The sequence below is a fragment of the Aegilops tauschii genome, chromosome 7 (assembly GCF_002575655.3).
Source record: "Aegilops tauschii subsp. strangulata cultivar AL8/78 chromosome 7, Aet v6.0, whole genome shotgun sequence".
Lineage (NCBI taxonomy): Eukaryota > Viridiplantae > Streptophyta > Magnoliopsida > Poales > Poaceae > Aegilops > Aegilops tauschii.
The window spans coordinates 93,706,963-93,727,556 of NC_053041.3; positions in this window are offsets into that span (position 1 = coordinate 93,706,963).

Below are 20,594 nucleotides of genomic sequence, written 5' to 3' on the forward strand. Positions count from 1 at the left end.
AGACCTCATTCTATTCTTAACTCTCATCTTTTCTAAACCTATCAGATGCCTCCGAGAGGCGACACCGGATTTGTTTTCCCGCCAGAGATCACCCAGTTGATTCAGCAACAGAATGCCCTGATGCAAGTGTTAGTGCAGAACCAAGGCAACAACAACAACAACCCACCGCCACCACCACCTGTTGATCACTTAGCCCGTTTCTTAAGGCTAAACCCGCCGGTGTTTTCCAGTAGCGCCGAGCCGATTGTTGCAGATGATTGGCTCCGCAAAGTTGGAAGGGAGTTGACCACTGCAGGATGCACAGATGCGGAGAGAGTGCGTTTTGCCGCACATCAGCTAGATGGACTCGCAGCATCATGGTGGGAGAATTATACAGCCACGCACCCTATTGACACTGTCACATGGGACCAGTTTCAGCAAGCTTTCCGTATGGCTCATGTTTCAGCAGGAGCTATGGCTATGAAGGAGCGTGAGTTTCGCAACCTACGCCAAGGTGGATGCACCGTAGGCCAGTATGTGGAGGAATTCAGTAAGTTAGCACGTTATGCACTAGATGACGTTGCTACAGATGCAGCCAAGCAGGAGAAATTTTTGGAAGGACTGAATGATGAGCTGAGTATGCAGTTGATGGTAGCAACCTTCAACAACTACCAGGAGCTGGTAGATAGAGCTCTCATGATTGAAGGGAAGCAACAGCAGATTGAAAATCGTAAGAGGAAGTATGGACAAGGGAAGTATAACTCAGGAGCTCAGCAGAAGCCTCGATTTACCCCGAAGCCGGGAGGACAGTTTCAGCATACCCATGGAGGAGGTAGTTCGCAGAACCATAATGGCTCTAAAAATGGTAATGGGAATGGAGGAAGCAACGGACAGAATCGCACCAACCCATCTACCCCAGCCAAGAGGGACCTGAGCCAAGTCACTTGTTTTAAGTGCCAGAAGAATGGACATTATGCCAATGAATGTCCTGAAGCCCAAAATGGAAATGGCAATGGAAGCTCTGGGAAGAAGCCGAACCCGTTCAACAAAGGACATGTGAACCACGTGAGCATGGAGGAGGTTGAAGCTTAGCCTGATGTAGTAATAGGTAAGTTTTTGGTTAAGTCATTTACTGCAACCGTTCTTTTCGATACTGGTGCATCGCATTCATACATATCAAGGGGATTCGTGAATAAGTTTAAGATGTCCACCAAAGTTCTCAGAACCCCTATGTTAGTAACCTCGCCAGGAGCAGAGTATATGGCCACCCAAGGATGTTTTCAGATACCATTGGCCATTGGTAGGCATGTTTTCCCCTCAGACCTCATTGTTTTGGAATCGCAAGGTTTGGATGTGATTTTGGGAATGGATTGGCTATCGTTGTATGGAGGAAACATCGATTGTGCCAGCAAGATGATTTTGCTTACCACCCCGGAAGGAAAAAGGATCAAGTATGTATCCCGACATATGCCGAAGAGGACTCAAGTAAATTCCTTATCAGGAGTTGTACAGGAGGAAGTACCAGTGGTGAAGGATTATCCGGATGTATTTCCAGAAGAGTTGCCAGGCATGCCACCAGATAGAGACATTGAGTTCTTGATTGAACTTTTGCCAGGCACAGGGTCAATATCTAAGAGACCGTACAGGATGCCCGCAAAGGATTTGGAGGAAATTAAGAAGCAGATCAAGGAGTTACTGGATAAAGGCTATATTCGCCCAAGTTCGTCACCTTGGGGATCACCAGTACTTCTAGTGGAGAAGAAAGATGGATCGCCGAGGATGGTTGTTGATTACCGAGGATTGAATGAAGTGACCATCAAAAACAAGTACCCACTATCGATGATCAATGATTTGTTTGACCGTCTACAAGGAGCTAAAGTATTTTCCAAGATCGATCTACGATCAGGATACCATCAGTTAAAGATTCGAGAGCAGGATATACCCAAGACGGCATTTACCACCAGATATGGATTGTATGAGTATACTGTTATGTCATTTGGTCTGACTAACGCACCTGCCTATTTCATGAACCTGATGAACAAAGTGTTTATGGAGTTTTTGGATAAGTTCGTCGTGGTGTTCATTGATGATATTTTAATCTTTTCCAAGGATGAGGAAGAGCATGAGGAGCATTTACGATTGGTACTTGAGAAGCTCAGAGAACATCAGTTATACGCCAAGTTCAGCAAATGTGAGTTTTGGCTGAAGGAAGTTGGATTCCTTGGACATGTTATTTCTGGAGAAGGAATAGCAGTAGACCCTGCCAAGGTTGACACAGTGACAAGTTGGGAATCACCCACGACAGTTGGAGAAATCCGGAGTTTTCTTGGACTTGCAGGATACTACCGGAGATTCATCGAGAATTTCTCGAAGATTGCTAAACCCATGACCGAGCTATTGAAGAAGGACACCAAATTCCATTGGACTGAGGAATGTGAAGCTAGTTTCCAGGAGTTGAAGAAACGATTGGTTACATCACCAGTGTTGATTCTGCCAGATCAACGCAAGGACTATGAAGTTTATTGCGACGCTTCTCGTCGAGGACTTGGAGCAGTGCTCATGCAGGAAGGAAGAGTTGTGTCATATGCTTCACGACAACTTAAACCCCATGAGAAGAATTATGCTACGCATGATTTGGAATTAGCAGCCATGGTGCATGCATTGAAGACATGGAGACATTTTCTCATCGGAAACCATTGTGAGGTGTACACGGATCACAAAAGTTTGAAGTATATTTTCACACAGAAGGAGTTAAATCTCAGACAGAGGAGATGGTTGGAGCTCATTAAGGATTATGATATGAGATTGCATTATCACCCTGGAAAGGCTAACGTAGTAGCAGACGCGTTGAGCCACAAGAGTCATGTCAACACCCTCATGACAGGAGAGTTACCTCAGGAGTTAGCCGAGGACCTTCGCGAGCTATGTTTGGAGATAGTCCCAAGAGGCTATTTAGCGACATTGGAGATTCAGTCTACCTTGATGGAAAGGATTAGAGAAGCTCAGAAGACAGACAAGGAGATTGAAGAGATAAAGGAGAAGATGAGCAAAGGAAAAGCCAAGGGATTTCGTGAGGATGAGCACGATACCTTATGGTTCGAGGACCGTGTATATGTGCCAAATGATCCGGAGATCAGGAAGTTGATTTTGCAAGAAGCCCATGATTCATCGTACTCGATTCACCCAGGGAATACCAAGATGTATTTGGATTTGAAGAATACTTTCTGGTGGACCGGAATGAAGAAGGATATTGCGGAGTATGTAGCAGTTTGTGATGTATGTCAGAGAGTGAAGGCAGAGCATCAGAAGCCAGCAGGATTGCTACAACCATTGTCGATACCCGAATGGAAGTGGGATAAAATAGGCATGGATTTTATCACAGGATTACCCAGGACTCGTTCAGGCTATGACTCGATATGGGTTGTAGTCGACCGTTTGACGAAAGTGGCTCATTTCATTCCAGTAAAGACCACTTACACCAGTGCTAAGTTGGCAAAGATATACATGACCAGGATCGTATGTTTGCATGGAGTTCCGAGGACCATTGTATCAGACAGAGGAACCCAATTTACCTCGAAGTTTTGGAAGCAGTTACATGAAACATTGGGAACCAGGCTGGAATTTAGTACAGCATTTCACCCACAGACAGATGGACAGACCGAGAGAGTCAACCAGATTTTGGAGGACATGTTGAGAGCATGTGCACTAGATTATGGATCTAGTTGGGACGACAATTTGCCATATGCGGAGTTTTCTTATAACAACAGTTATCAAACCAGTTTGAAGATGGCCCCTTTCGAAGCTTTGTACGGAAGGAGGTGTAGAACACCGTTGTTATGGGACGAAGTTGGAGACCGTCAGTTGTTTGGGCCAGATTTGGTTAAGGAGTCTGAACAGAAAGTGAGGTTGATTCGCGATAGGCTCAAGGTAGCCCAGTCCAGGCAGAAGAGTTATGCTGATTCTAAACGAAAAGAGACAGTTCACGAAGTCGAAGACCGAGTATATCCTCGAGTATCACCCCTTCGAGGAGTGAAGCGCTTTGGAGTTAAGGGAAAGTTAGCACCCCGTTTTATCGGACCATACAGAGTGTTGGAATGTATGGGAGAGGTTGCCTACAAGCTGGAATTGCCCGAAGGATTGTCTGGAGTTCATGATGTATTTCACGTTTCGCAGTTGAAGAAGTGCCACGCAGAGATGGCTGAGATACCACCGAGAGATACTGTGCCACTGGAAGCGATTCAGCTGGAAAGTGATTTGACTTATGAGGAGAAGCCAGTTAAGATTCTTGAGTATGCCAGCCGAGTTACCCGCAGCAAGGTTATCAAGTTTTGCAAAGTCCAGTGGAGTCACCACACGGAGGATGAAGCCACCTGGGAGCGAGAGGAAGATCTACGGAAGGACCACTCCCACCTGTTTTCTAGCCAACCCGAATCTCGAGGGCGAGATTCATCTTAAGGGGGGTAGGTTTGTAACATCCCAAATTTTCAATTTGGTATGTTATACATAGATCATCATTGCATATCATATTTTATTGCATTTTGACAAATCCTCGATAAATCCTAAGCAACTCAAGGACCCTCGGAGAGAGTTGGGGATTTTCTCGAATTTTCATATTTGATTTTCATCAAATAAAAAAACGAGGATTTTGGTTTTAATTATTTTCTCTCCGGAAAAATATTTCATTAAACAAAATAAATGAGAGGAGAAAATATGACTTCTCCAAAACAATTGAAATACTGGAGTTAAAATGTTAAAATCTTTTATTGGAATTTATTTGGATTTATTTGCAATTTTTATTGCATTAAAAATATTGCATGTTTTCAAAATATTTATTTGGTGTTAAAAAAATGTTCACCCTATTCTAGATTTTCTAACTAGATGGGGAAAATTTATTTTATATTTTTCTGATTTTTATTTTTTATTTTTTTCTACGAATTTTTCCGCGGAACGTAATTTAAAAAAAAACAGACGCGCGCGCCCGCTGGGCCGAGCCCAGGCCGCCGGCCCACCCCCGCGCCCCTCTCCTTCCCCAGCACGACGCCGCCGCCGCCGTGTCCATGGTGGACACGGGAAGCCCCGCCGCCGCGCTAGCCCCTCCCCCAAGCCACCCCGGCTCCCCCCCTTTATATACCCCCCTCTCTCTCTCCTCTCATCTCGCTCGCTGCCGCCGCCGCACTCGCCTACGTCGCCGCCGCCGAAAGCCCGAGCCGCCGCCGCCGCCGTTCGTCGCCGGAGCCGCCCCCTCGCCGCCCCTCGCGCCCCCCCGAGCCCGCACCTCGCCCGGAGCCCCGCCGGAGCACTGCCCCGACGAGGTACTGCCTCGCTGCCCGTTCGTCGTTGCCGGTTTTTGATAAAAAAAACCCTTTGTTTAAAAAAAACCTAGATCGGTTTTTTTTGTTTTATTATTTTGCGAGCGTTCACCGAACCGTTCGTTTTAACGAACGCGTTCGTCGATTTTTCTCTATTAACGAACGTCCGTTCTTTAACCGTTCGTCCGTTTTTTCTTTTCCGTCGGATTTTTCCGTTATTTTTCTGAGATTCGATTTCTGATCGAATCTTTGATTCTGTTTAACTTCTCGCTCGTTTATCGGAATCAGGCGATTCAAGCGCCTAGAGTTTCATCTCGAAATTCTCTTTCCGTTTAACCTACTCAAACAAGTTTTTGCTACAGTAAAATTTGACCTAGATCCAGATTAGCAAACGAAGTTTCTTTCTTTCGCCGTTTGACTTCCGTTGCTTCTTTCGAGTTGATTCTTTTTGCAAACCGGAGTTCTTAAGTTGAACTTTCTGGTTGGATCTTTTACTCGAGTTTTACCTGTGCATTAGATGAGTATTGATCGTATGCTTGTTTGTTTGCGATAGAGTGTGCCGCTTATTACTTCGAATCGCTAGGTTTCGCGGATCATCAGCAAGGCAAGTAACACTTTGATCATATACTTTCCATACCCAGTTTTTATGCATTAGATCTATTCCTCAAACATTGCATGATTAGGATCTAATTAAACTGTGGGTTTTGGGAAGTAGTTGAGGTAGTACCTATCACCTGTTTTATTATCAAACCCTTGGGAGTTATTTCTACGTTTGCTATTATATTGCCATGCTATGCTCGTAGACGTGGATTGGGTTTGAGAGATTTCCATGAGAGATGTGAGATTGTTAATTAATGGTTTACTTAAGGTGGCAACTAAAACTCACATCTGGGTGGATTGAGGTACCTGGGTATTCCAGGATTGCCTGTTTTTCTTTTGGACCGCCACCTAGGTTCAAAGGGATCATGAGATTATTCATGCTAGAAACTTCCGTGTGCAGCCGCAAGCTATTATGGGCTCTAGCATAGTTGACTAAGTTGTGTGAACTCTTACAGTGGTAGACTAGCAGATGTAGGGGAAAGTAGGTGTAACTGTCTACCCATACGTAAGGTGCAAACACTTCTGAAAGACTGTGTCTCGGTCATCCGTTTCTCAAACATCATGTAGTGCGAGAATCAAGCGGAGGCGATCGAATCTTGTGGGGAAAAGTGCACAAACCGCTGCAGAGTGTACAAACTAATCATGGTTAGCCGTGTCCCCGGTTATGGACATCTTGAGTATCTAGTACTTGGATTATCATGTGAATCTCATCACCATGTTACTTCTAATTAATTTTGTTGGGTTATTGATGACATTTAATTGGGATTGAGATGATGTCAGCCATCTCAATGTTTCACAACCACCATGATAGTTAAATAAAATTATTCCTTTGGAGTAGGATAAAATTGGCTTTTCGCAAAACTGTAACCATAGAGCTTTCCACCAGCCATATATGCATGTAGTATAGCATTATTATTGTTCATTATTCTCTATGTGTTACATTGCCAGCATATTCTATGTGCTGACCCGTTTTCGGGCTGCAACGTTTCATGTTGCAGAATTTTCAGACGACGAGTAAGGTGCCTTAGGTCGTGGTCTTATACTCAGTGATGCCGCTGGAGTTGATGGACTCACTTATCTTCCAAGTCTTCCGCTGTTATCGTTATTAGATGGCCTTAAGCCAAGTTTATCATACTTATTCTCTTTGGAGATATTCGATGTAATAAGCGTGTGATTGCTACTCTGTTATAAATCCTCCATTTGTATTGTGCGTGTCAGCATTACTGATCCAGGGATGACACTGGTGCACAGCAGCACAGACCATTTGAGGTCTGGTCGCTACAACGGACGGCACCTCCGCGTTCAACACACGTACGGAGCAGCGACGTCTCCTCCTTCTTGATCCAGCAAGGGGGAAGGAGAGGTTGATGGAGATCCAGCAGCACGACGGCGTGGTGGTGGATGTAGCGGGATCTCGGCAGGGCTTCGCCGAGCTTCTGCGAGAGGGAGAGGTGTTGCATGGGAGGAGGGAGGCGCCAAAGGCTGTTGTATTGCTGCCCTCCCTCCCTCCCCCCTTTATATAGGCCCCCTGGGAGGGGGGCGCCGGCCAGAACCCATCTGCATGGGGGGCGGCGGCCAGGGGGGAGACTTGCCCCCCAAGGCAAGTGGGGCGCCCCCCCACCCTAGGGTTTCCAACCCTAGGCGCAGGGGGGAGGCCCATGGGGGCGCCCCAGCCCACTAAGGGCTGGTTCCATTCCCACTTCAGCCCATGGGGCCCTCCGGGATAGGTGGCCCCACCTGGTGGACCCCCGGGACCCTTCCGGTGGTCCCGGTACAATACCGGCGACCCCCGAAACTTTCTCGGTGGCCGAAACTTGACTTCCTATATATAATTCTTCACCTCCGGACCATTCCGGAACTCCTCGTGACGTCCGGGATCTCATCCGGGACTCCGAACAACTTTCAGGTTTCCGCATACTCATATCTCTACAACCCTAGCGTCACCGAACCTTAAGTGTGTAGACCCTACGGGTTCGGGAGACATGCAGACATGACCGAGACGCCTCTCCGGTCAATAACCAACAGCGGGATCTGGATACCCATGTTGGCTCCCACATGTTCCACGATGATCTCATCGGATGAACCACGATCTCGAGGATTCAATCAATCCCGTATACAATTCCCTTTGTCAATCGGTATGTTACTTGCCCGAGATTCGATCGTCGGTATCCCAATACCTTGTTCAGTCTCGTTACCGGCAAGTCTCTTTACTCGTACCGCAATGCATGATCCCGTGACTAACTCCTTAGCCACATTGAGCTCATTATGATGATGCATTACCGAGTGGGCCCAGAGATACCTCTCCGTCATACGGAGTGACAAATCCCAGTCTCGATCCGTGCCAACCCAACAGACACTTTCGGAGATACCCGTAGTGTACCTTTATAGTCACCCAGTTATGTTGTGACGTTTGGCACACCCAAGGTACTCCTACGGTATCCGGGAGTTGCACGATCTCATGGCCTAAGGAGAAGATACTTGACATTGGAAAAGCTCTAGCAAACGAACTACACGATCTTTGAGCTATGCTTAGGATTGGGTCTTGTCCATCACATCATTCTCCTAATGATGTGATCCCGTTATCAATGACATCCAATGTCCATAGTCAGGAAACCATGACTATCTGTTGATCAACGAGCTAGTCAACTAGAGGCTTACTAGGGACACGTTGTGATCTATGTATTCACACATGCATTACGATTTCCGGATAACACAATTATAGCATGAACAATAGACAATTACCATGAACAAAGAAATATAATAATAACCATTTATTATTGCCTCTAGGGCATATTTCCAACAGTCTCCCACTTGCACTAGAGTCAATAATCTAGTTACATTGTGATGAATCGAACACCCATTGCGTCCTGGTGTTGATCATGTTTTGCTCTAGGGAGAGGTTTAGTCAACGGATCTGCTACATTCAGGTCCGTATGTACTTTACAAATATCTATGTCTCCATTTTGAACACTTTCACGAATGGAGTTGAAGCGGCGCTTGATATGCCTGGTCTTCCTGTGAAACCTGGGCTCCTTGGCAAGGGCAATAGCTCCAGTGTTGTCACAGAAGAGAGTCATCGGGCCCGACGCATTGGGAATCACCCCTAGGTCGGTAATGAACTCCTTCATCCAGACTGCTTCCTGTGCTGCCTCCGAGGCTGCCATGTACTCCGCTTCACATGTAGATCCCGCCACGACGCTTTGCTTGCAACTGCACCAGCTTACTGCTCCTCCATTCAAAATATACACGTATCCGGTTTGTGACTTCGAGTCATCCAGATCTGTGTCGAAGCTAGCGTCGACGTAACCCTTTACGACGAGCTCTTCGTCACCTCCATAAACGAGAAACATATCCTTAGTCCTCTTCAGGTACTTCAGGATATTCTTGACCGCTGTCCAGTGTTCCATGCCGGGATTACTTTGGTACCTTCCTACCAAACTTACGGCAAGGTTTACATCAGGTCTGGTACACAGCATGGCATACATAATAGACCCTATGGCCGAGGCATAGGGGATGACACTCATCTTTTCTCTATCTTCTGCCGTGGTCGGGCATTGAGCCGTGCTCAATTGCACACCTTGCAATACAGGCAAGAACCCCTTCTTGGACAGATATTGAACTTCTTCAATATCTTGTCAAGGTACGTACTCTGTGAAAGACCAATGAGGCGTCTTGATCTATCTCTATAGATCTTGATGCCTAATACATAAGCAGCTTCTCCAAGGTCCTTCATTGAAAAACACTTATTCAAATAGGACTTTATACTTTCCAAGAATTCTATATCATTTCCCATCAATAGTATGTCATCCACATATAATATGAGAAATGCTACAGAGCTCCCACTCACTTTCTTGTAAACACAGGCTTCTCCATAAGTCTGTGTAAACCCAAACGCTTTGATCATCTCATCAAAGCGAATGTTCCAACTCCGAGATGCTTGCACCAGCCCATAGATTGAGCGCTGGAGCTTGCACACTTTATTAGCATTCTTAGGATCGACAAAACCTTCCGGCTGCATCATAAACAATTCTTCCTTAAGGAAGCCATTAAGGAATGCCGTTTTGACGTCCATCTGCCATATCTCATAATCATAGTATGCGGCAATTGCTAACATGATTCGGACGGACTTCAGCTTCACTACGGGTGAGAAAGTCTCATCGTAGTCAACCCCTTGAACTTGTCGATAACCCTTAGCGACAAGTCGAGCCTTATAGATGGTCACATTACCATCCGCGTCTGTCTTCTTCTTAAAGATCCATTTGTTTTCTATGGCTCGCCGATCATCGGGCAAGTCAGTCAAAGTCCATACTTCGTTTTCATACATGGATCCTATCTCGGATTTCATGGCTTCTAGCCATTTGTCGGAATCCGGGCCCGCCATCGCTTCTTCATAGTTCGAAGGTTCACCGTTGTCTAACAACATGATTTCCAGGACAGGGTTGCCGTACCACTCTGGTGCGGAACGTGTCCTTGTGGACCTACGAAGTTCAGTGGTAACTTGATCCGAAGCTTCATGATCATCATCATTAACTTCCTCCCCAGTCGGTGTAGGCACCACAGGAACATCTTCCCGCGCTGCGCTACTTTCCGGTACGGAAGGGGTGACTATCACCTCATCAAGTTCCACTTTCCTCCCACTTACTTCCTTCGAGAGAAACTCTTTCTCCAGAAAGGAACCGTTCTTGGCAACGAAAATCTTGCCTTCGGATCTGAGGTAGAAGGTATACCCAATAGTTTCCTTAGGGTATCCTATGAAGACGCATTTTTCCGACTTGGGTTCGAACTTTTCAGGTTGAAGTTTCTTGACATAAGCATCGCATCCCCAAACTTTTAGAAACGACAGCTTAGGTTTCTTCCCAAACCATAATTCATACGGTGTCGTCTCAACGGATTTCGACGGACCCCTATTTAAAGTGAATGCGGCAGTCTCTAAAGCATAGCCCCAAAATGAGAGCGGTAAATCGGTAAGAGACATCATAGATCGCACCATATCCAATAGAGTGCGATTACGACGTTCGGACACACCGTTTCGCTGAGGTGTTCCAGGCGGCGTGAGTTGTGAAACGATTCCACATTTCCTCAAGTGTGCACCAAACTCGTGACTTAAATATTCTCCACCACGATCTGATCGTAAGAATTTTATGTTTCTGTCACGTTGATTCTCAACCTCACTCTGAAATTCCTTGAACTTTTCAAAGGTTTCAGACTTGTGTTTCATTAGGTAGACATACCCATATCTACTTAAGTCATCAGTGAGAGTGAGAACATAACGATATCCTCCGTGAGCCTCAACACTCATTGGACCGCACACATCAGTATATATGATTTCCAATAAGTTGGTTGCTCGCTCCATTGTTCCGGAGAACGGAGTCTTGGTCATCTTACCCATGAGGCATGGTTCGCACGTGTCAAATGATTCGTAATCAAGAGACTCCAAAAGTCCATCTGCAAGGAGCTTCTTCATGCGCTTGACACCAATGTGACCAAGGCGGCAGTGCCACAAGTATGTGGGACTATCGTTATCAACTTTACATCTTTTGGTATTCACACTATGAATATGTGTAACATCACGTTCGAGATTCATCAAGAATAAACCATTGACCAGCGGGGCATGACCATAAAACATATCTCTCAAATAAATAGAACAACCATTATTCTCAGATTTAAATGAGTAGCCATCTCGAATTAAACGAGATCCAGATAGAATGTTCATGCTCAAAGCTGGCACTAAATAACAATTATTGAGGTTTAAAACTAATCCCGTAGGTAAATGCAGAGGTAGCGTGCCGACGGCGATCACATCGACCTTGGAACCATTCCCGACGCGCATCGTCACCTCGTCCTTTGCCAGTCTCCGCTTATTCCGCAGTTCCTGTTTTGAGTTACAAATATGAGCAACCGCACCGGTATCAAATACCCAGGAGCTACTACAAGTACTGGTAAGGTACACATCAATTACATGTATATCACATATACCTTTGGTGTTGCCGGCCTTCTTGTCCGCTAAGTATTTGGGGCAGTTCCGCTTCCAGTGACCACTTCCCTTGCAATAAAAGCACTCAGTCTCAGGCTTGGGTCCATTCTTTGACTTCTTCCCGGCAACTGGCTTACCGGGCGCGGCAACTCCCTTGCCGTCCTTCTTGAAGTTCTTCTTACCCTTGCCCTTCTTGAACTTAGTGGTTTTATTCACCATCAACACTTGATGTTCTTTTCTGATCTCCACCTCCGCTGATTTCAGCATCGAATATACCTCAGGAATGGTCTTTTCCATCCCCTGCATATTGAAGTTCATCAGAAAGCTCTTGTAGCTTGGTGGAAGCGACTGAAGGATTCTGTCAATGACCGCGTCATCCGGGAGATTAACTCCCAGCTGAGACAAGCGGTTGTGTAACCCAGACATTCTGAGTATGTGCTCACTAACAGAACTATTCTCCTCCATTTTACAGCTGAAGAACTTGTCGGAGACTTCATATCTCTCGACCCAGGCATGAGCTTGGAAAACCATTTTTAGCTCTTCGAACATCTCATATGCTCCATGCTTCTCAAAACGCTTTTGGAGCCCCGGTTCTAAGTTGTAAAGCATGCCGCACTGAACGAGGGAGTAATCATCAGCACGTGATTGCCAAGCGTTCATAACGTCTTGGTTCTCTGGGATTGGTGCTTCACCTAGCGGTGCTTCTAGGACATAATCTTTCTTGGCTGCTATGAGGATGATCCTCAGGTTCCGGACCCAGTCCGTATAGTTGCTGCCATCATCTTTCAGCTTGGTTTTCTCTAGGAACGCGTTGAAGTTGAGGACAACGTGGGCCATTTGATCTACAAGACATATTGTAAAGATTTTAGACTAAGTTCATGATAATTAAGTTCATATAATCAAATTATTCAATGAACTCCCACTCAGATAGACATCCCTCTAGTCATCTAAGTGAAACATGATCCGAGTTAACTAGGCCGTGTCCGATCATCACGTGAGACGGACTAGTCAAGATCGGTGAACATCTCCATGTTGATCGTATCTTCTATACGACTCATGCTCGACCTTTCGGTACTCCGTGTTCCGAGGCCATGTCTGTACATGCTAGGCTCGTCAAGTCAACCTAAGTGTATTGCGTGTGTTCCGAGGCCATGTCTGTACATGCTAGGCTCGTCAACACCCGTTGTATGCGAATGTTAGAATCTATCACACCCGATCATCACGTGGTGCTTCGAAACAACGAACCTTCGCAACGGTGCACAGTTAGGGTGAACACTTTCTTGAAATTATTATAAGGGATCATCTTACTTACTACCGTCGTTCTAAGCAAATAAGATGCAAAACATGATAAACATCACATGCAATCAAATAGTGACATGATATGGCCAATATCATTTTGCTCCTTTGATCTCCATCTTCGGGGCACCATGATCATCTTCGTCACCGGCATGACACCATGATCTCCATCATCATGATCTCCATCATTGTGTCTTCATGAAGTTGTCACGCCAACGATTACTTCTACTTCTACGGCTAACACGTTTAGCAATAAAGTAAAGTAATTTACATGGCGTTATTCAATGACACGCAGGTCATACAAAATAATAAAGACAACTTCTATGGCTCCTGCCGGTTGTCATACTCATCGACATGCAAGTCGTGATTCCTATTACAAGAATATGATCAATCTCATACATCACATATATCATTCATCACATCTTCTGGCCATATCACATCACATAGCACATGCTGCAAAAACAAGTTAGACGTCCTCTAATTGTTGTTGCAAGTTTTTTTTTACGTGGCTTGAATAGGTTTCTAGCAAGAACGTTCCTTACCTACGTAAAACCACAACGTGATGTGCCAATTTCTATTTACCCTTCATAAGGACCCTTTTCATCGAATCCGACCGACTAAAATGGGAGAGACAGACACCCGCTAGCCACCTTATGCAACTAGTGCATGTCAGTCGGTGGAACCTGTCTCACGTAAGCGTACGTGTAAGGTCGGTCCGGGCCGCTTCATCCCACAATGCCGCCGAAACAAGATAAGACTAGTAGCGGCAACAAGAATTGGCAACATCTACGCCCACAACTGCTTTGTGTTCTACTCGTGCATAGTAACTACGCATAGGCCTGGCTCATGATGCCACTGTTGGGGATCGTAGCAGAATTTTAAAATTTTCCTACGCTCACCAAGATCCATCTATGGAGTATACTAGTAACGAGGGGAAAGGAGAGCATCTACATACCCCTGTAGATCGCGAGCAGAAGCGTTCCAATGAACGAGGTTGAAGGAGTCGTAATCGCCGTGATCCAAATCACCGATGACCGAGTGCCGAACGGACGGCACCTCCGCGTTCAACACACGTACGGAGCAGCGACATCTCCTCCTTCTTGATCCAGCAAGGGGGAAGGAGAGGTTGATGGAGATCCAGCAGCACGACGGCGTGGTGGTGGATGTAGCGGGATCTCGGCAGGGCTTCGCCGAGCTTCTGCGAGAGGGAGAGGTGTTGCATGGGAGGAGGGAGGCGCCAAAGGCTGTCGTATTGCTGCCCTCCCTCCCCCCCTTTATATAGGCCCCCTGGGAGGGGGGCGCCGGCCAGAACCCATCTGCATGGGGGGGCGGCGGCCAGGAGGGAGACTTGCCCCCCAAGGCAAGTGGGACGCCCCCCCCCCACCCTAAGGTTTCCAACCCTAGGCGCAGGGGGAGGCCCATGGGGGGCGCCCCAGCCCACTAAGGGCTGGTTCCCTTCCCACTTCAGCCCATGGGGCCCTTCGGGATAGGTGGCCCCACCCGGTGGACCCCCGGGACCCTTCCGGTGGTCCCGGTACAATACCGGTGACCCCCGAAACTTTCCCGGTGGCCGAAACTTGACTTCCTATATATAATTCTTCACCTCCGGACCATTCCGGAACTCCTCGTGACGTCCGGGATCTCATCCGGGACTCCGAACAACTTTCGGGTTTCCGCATACTCATATCTCTACAACCCTAGCGTCACCGAACCTTAAGTGTGTAGACCCTACGGGTTCGGGAGACATGCAGACATGACCGAGATGCCTCTCCGGTCAATAACCAACAGCGGGATCTGGATACCCATGTTGGCTCCCACATGTTCCACGATGATCTCATCGGATGAACCACGATGTCGAGGATTCAATCAATCCCGTATACAATTCCCTTTGTCAATCGGTATGTTACTTGCCCGAGATTCGATCGTCGGTATCCCAATACCTTGTTCAATCTCGTTACCGGCAAGTCTCTTTACTCGTACCGCAATGCATGATCCCGTGACTAACTCCTTAGCCACATTGAGCTCATTATGATGATGCATTACCGAGTGGGCCCAGAGATACCTCTCCGTCATACGGAGTGACAAATCCCAGTCTCGATCCGTGCCAACCCAACAGACACTTTCGGAGATACCCGTAGTGTACCTTTATAGTCACCCAGTTACGTTGTGACGTTTGGCACACCCAAAGTACTCCTACGGTATCCGGGAGTTGCACGATCTCATGGTCTAAGGAGAAGATACTTGACATTGGAAAAGCTCTAGCAAACGAACTACACGATCTTTGAGCTATGCTTAGGATTGGGTCTTGTCCATCACATCATTCTCCTAATGATGTGATCCCGTTATCAATGACATCCAATGTCCATAGTCAGGAAACCATGACTATCTGTTGATCAACGAGCTAGTCAACTAGAGGCTTACTAGGGACACGTTGTGATCTATGTATTCACACATGCATTACGATTTCCGGATAACACAATTATAGCATGAACAATAGACAATTACCATGAACAAAGAAATATAATAATAACCATTTATTATTGCCTCTAGGGCATATTTCCAACAGAGGTAATGGTCAAAATGGTGGAAGTGGCGGTGGCGAAGGTGGAGGAGGCGGAAACAGCGATGGACACCTGTAACATCTTCTTTACCAATCATTGTATGAAAATGGAGTTCAATCCGGTCTACTGCCTACATGTCTTTCACCCGGATGTCACAAGTTGCAATTAAACTTTTATCTACTATTATCCATGATTTTTCTTCTTAAGCATATTATATATTTCTGTGCACGTATTTAACAAAGCTTAATAGAAGGTGCATCGTCATAGTCAATGTTACTGTGGTGCAATTGTGTTTCTTAAATGGTGAGACATTACGACGTTTTGTAATATCAATTGTAACATGGATCATCCAATTGATTTGAATGCACTGTATTGTTGGAAATCTTGATGATGTTTTACAATAGTGAGGTGATTACGTTAATATAGTATGCGTGAATCATGATTAAATATATAGTTTGGAGTTTAAAGTCAAATAGTGATAATTCAACTTGGTTGAAATCTTTTTAAATTCTCCAGTCCGTAATAAAACCTTTTCATATTTCATAGTGGCTACTTGCATCAACACGGATTTGTGGAACATGGTTCCATGGGAACCCCTTATGAATTGTAAATTCAGAAAAAATACTAGGATTTTTTCAAAAAATACCTGATTTTTTTTGTAACATACATGGTCGATCGGTATGCTCACATAAGAAGTTTAATGAAGAAATTGCACCCATTTTATTTTGGGCAAAATGGTGAAATAAAAGCTATATTTAAAACCACTATTTCAATGAATAGTCAGGTAGGATTCTATTTTTTTCACTGTGAACTTTTCTATACTGAACTTTTCACAAAACTACAACAGAAATTGTTATAATTTGGGTCGTACAACAAACAAAGAAATGGACGCTACACTTCGGCCGAGTGATGAATCAATTGGATCAGCCGCCTCAGCAGCCATTGGATGGTGCACGAGACAGCCGTCTCCCGTCTCGCTAGCCTCAACCTTTGCAACAGGGCCATGTTGCACTCAGGGACTTTGTAACACAAACCTCGTTGCGCTCACAAGGTCATCAGGCACCACATGGGCCTTTGGTCGCCTATTGCAACATGGATCATGTTGAGGTCATCCATTGTAATATAGACCACGTCGCGATCACTTCTAGCTTGCATGACGTGGGTCTTTGGTCATCCATTGCAACATGGATCATGTTACAGTCATCCATATCAACATGGACCATGTTACGGTCACCTCCAACTTGCATAGTGTGGGCCTTTGCTCACCCATTACAACATGGACAATGTTGCGGCAACCCATTGGAACATGGACCATGTTGAGGTCACATATGGACATGGTCTTTTAGGCCAGAACTGCCTCCTGCGCTGATGACTACCTTGCACCACCACCACCACCTGGCTTAACGACATAGCCGACGCCAACCTTGCTACATCGTCGCCAGCCTCTACAACAAAGTTGTTGGCTGGCATGGATTCGAGCTCACGTGCCTGGCATCCATCCATGGCACTGAGGGTCTCCAACTAGAACTCCATCTCTGAGTAGGTCCACGGAACGAGCTCTATGTGGGCTGGAGGAGGAGGAGGGGGTCGCTCGGGAAGAGGACACATCAGGGGATGAGGCGTTGTGGGTCTCCACTTGAGCTCCACCGCCTGATCCCATCCATGGCACGAGTAGAATGGTAGAGTTGAGGAAGAAGGGGGTGCGATGAGTGGGGACCCATGAGATATGTGACACCCGAACGAGGTGGTCGACGAGGTGTGAGTAATCCATCAGTTTATTATAAGCATTTCCCAACAAAAAAATGGTGCGCACATTATGAGGAGACTGCCCGGGTGCTCAAGCATAGGTTCGAGCGCATACACCCTATGCAGATAAAAAGGCTAATATTTGGGCCAGTTTGAACATGCCATGAATTTTTGGGCCTTGTAGATAGTGTAGCCTAATGCATACATGTTTGTGCAGATCATTTTAAGGGGCGCCCCTATACCTCTCCTTCAGCGAGTGTAACATCCGACTCGCTGAAGGGGGCGAGCAAGATGGGCCAGCCCACATGCACGCAAGGCCACAATCTATTTTTGTTTATGTTTTCTTTTTGGTTTTTTGCTTAATTTTGAACTTTGTTTATACTTTCAAATATTCTGAATATATATATTACAAAAAACATTTGGAAAATATTGAATAAGTATTCGAAAAATGTTGAACAATGATCTGAAAAATGTTGAACAAGTATTTAAAAAATGTTAATCAAGCATTTGGAAAATGTTGAACAAGTATTTGAAAAAATTTGTTAAATAAGCATTCATAAAATGTTGAATAAGTATTTGAAAAATGTAATCAAGCATTCGGAAAATGTTGAACGTGTACAATTTTTTTAACATGTTTTAGAAAATTGATGATTTTTTATCATGTATATAAAATGTTAATAAAGAATTTTAAAAAATATTGAACAAGTATTTAAAAAATGTTAATCAAGCATTTTGGAAATGTTAAATGCGTATAGAAAAAAATTGACCATGTACTAAAAAATAATAAAAATTTGATCATGTATATAAAATAAAAAAAGAAGAAGAAAAAAGAAAAGAAACAGGAAAATTAAGGAAAAAGACTAAGAAAAAACGGCTCTTCTTACCTCAAGAAGAATGCCCCCTACTACTAACCACGAACCCCAGGTGGGTGGAGTGGCTAGCAGCGACGTCCTTCTACCTCGAGGTGTCGGGTTTGATCCCCCACGCCTGCGTTCTGTCTCGCTTAATGCGAGACATAGCTGTCGCGCATTTTAGGTGGATTGGGTCGTGGAATCTACACAATAGTGTATTTTCAGACACAATCACCTACTTTAACAAAAAACATAGTCGATTACGATTGCAGAATCAGTGTCGCTCGGCCATCCGATTTACAAAGGGTCACTTTTATTTATTGCACGAAACAGGAGGATGTGGTACTTTCAAAATAGCACTGAGCCAGGATCGTACAAAAATATAGAAAAAAATGGCTGATGCCGGAGAGTCAAGGAAGTTTCGCGCTATGTTTCTCCTAAAATTTTACAAAAGAAAACCCAGCAAGCACTAGAACAGAAAGGAACACCTGGATTTTCAGATACCAGACCGTACTAAAAAGATACTCCCTCCATCCCATTATGTTAGCTTGCAAAATGGTGTTACATATGGGATTGAGGGAGTACTACCAAAAACGAGTGATAAGCTCGCAACGAAAAGACAAAAGGTGGGACGACAGAGAAAGAAAGAGGATGGAACGCGATTGCGGTAAGGGTTACAAATTTACAAAAAATATTGATGACCTGTTTTATTAAAATTGAGCGCAATTATAAGCAAAAGTCAACTCCCTAACATTGAACTATTAAGTTGAATGTTATGACAGTGAGGCCCATATGTCAGCCTTTGCCCCACCAAGTGTAAAAAGCAAAATGTAAAGAGATCACCACAGTGAAAAGGCAAGAAACACTAAATATTTTTACTTATTTATTGTCAATCATAATGCATCAGTGTGCATACTATCTGCACTGGTGGCTCTATAAGACAGTTTGTAATTGTGAGAACATATGTATTCTTTTAGAGCATCTACAACCAAAGCCCCCATACTCGCCTCAAACGTCTACACGGTCTTCCCAGTCATTGACTGGACAAGAAGATGTTTCTAATCGGACCAGGCAAACCCGGCACAAACGCCCGGGCTAACCACCGCCCATATCCAGCCCATATGTGGGGTGGATATGGGACGCCTGGACGTGCCCGCCACATCAGACTTACGGGCGGGACCCACACAAAAAACTCAACGGTCCGATGGGTGGTTCCTCCAAATTTAGGTTAGGATGCATTCATGGCGGCGCGCCGAGGGATTAAGTCCTGCTATTTAAGCCGGATGGTGGACGTGCTCGCGGAGTTCGAGCTCGTCCAAGTGGAAGAGGAGGTGGAGCAGCAGGCAATCCTGGACTCCATACACTCGGAGTCGAGGCGAAAGCCAGTTGCCACTTCCTCCACAAGGTGGCTGTTGCATGTCTTTATATGGAAATGGGGATCGTGAAATGGAGAGTGTGGTTGTGGGAGGTGAAGTATGTGGGAGGGCTCAATTTCGCTATGTGTGGCTGTAGGGGCTTCTTTGGTTAAAGCTCCAAGATGCTCTTACACACTATACAAATTCATACGGAGTAGCTAGTTAGCACCACTGCTATGCAAACATTCAAAAGGTGGGAGTAAAATCTTGTTGAGTTCTGAAGCAGTTTAATTCGGCAGTCCTATATTTCTCCTCAACAAAGGAAAACCAATTTTCTTTTTTTTTAAAGAACGCTATTCGGAGCCGATTTTGTCATTTTATATGAGGCCCTCAGATGTCCAAACAATCTGAAATTTTTGCATTACCATCTTATTAGCTGCCTAAAAATTCAGTTTTTTTTCGAAATTTAAATATATTTTCTCCCGAATTTACTGTTCATTGAGTGTAGATGAGACCGGGCACCGTTTTGAATCTTCGCGTATACATACTTTCTCTCCGGAAAAGAGAAAAAAATAATCACAAGTGACATGGAGTTATGGACGGTCCCAAGGGTCTCACGAAGTGCCTCCAACACCATGTCACGCGAGCGGCCGCAGCAGCATCAACCAAATGCGACGATCCATCACATCCGCATTACCAAAACGGTGGTGTCTCGTCCAAAACCAGCAACAAGTTAGGGGGAGCACGGCGGTACGTGATCACCGTTCGGGACGGCACCATGGGCAAGCAAACCGGACCGCCGCGGCACCTTCGCGGAAGTTTCGTGCCGGTGGCAAGCGGAACCGTGCACCAGAACGGGAGGGGCACACGATCAGACTTCAGACTGCAACGGAAAGAAACCAGTCGAAAAAGAGGCAAGGCAA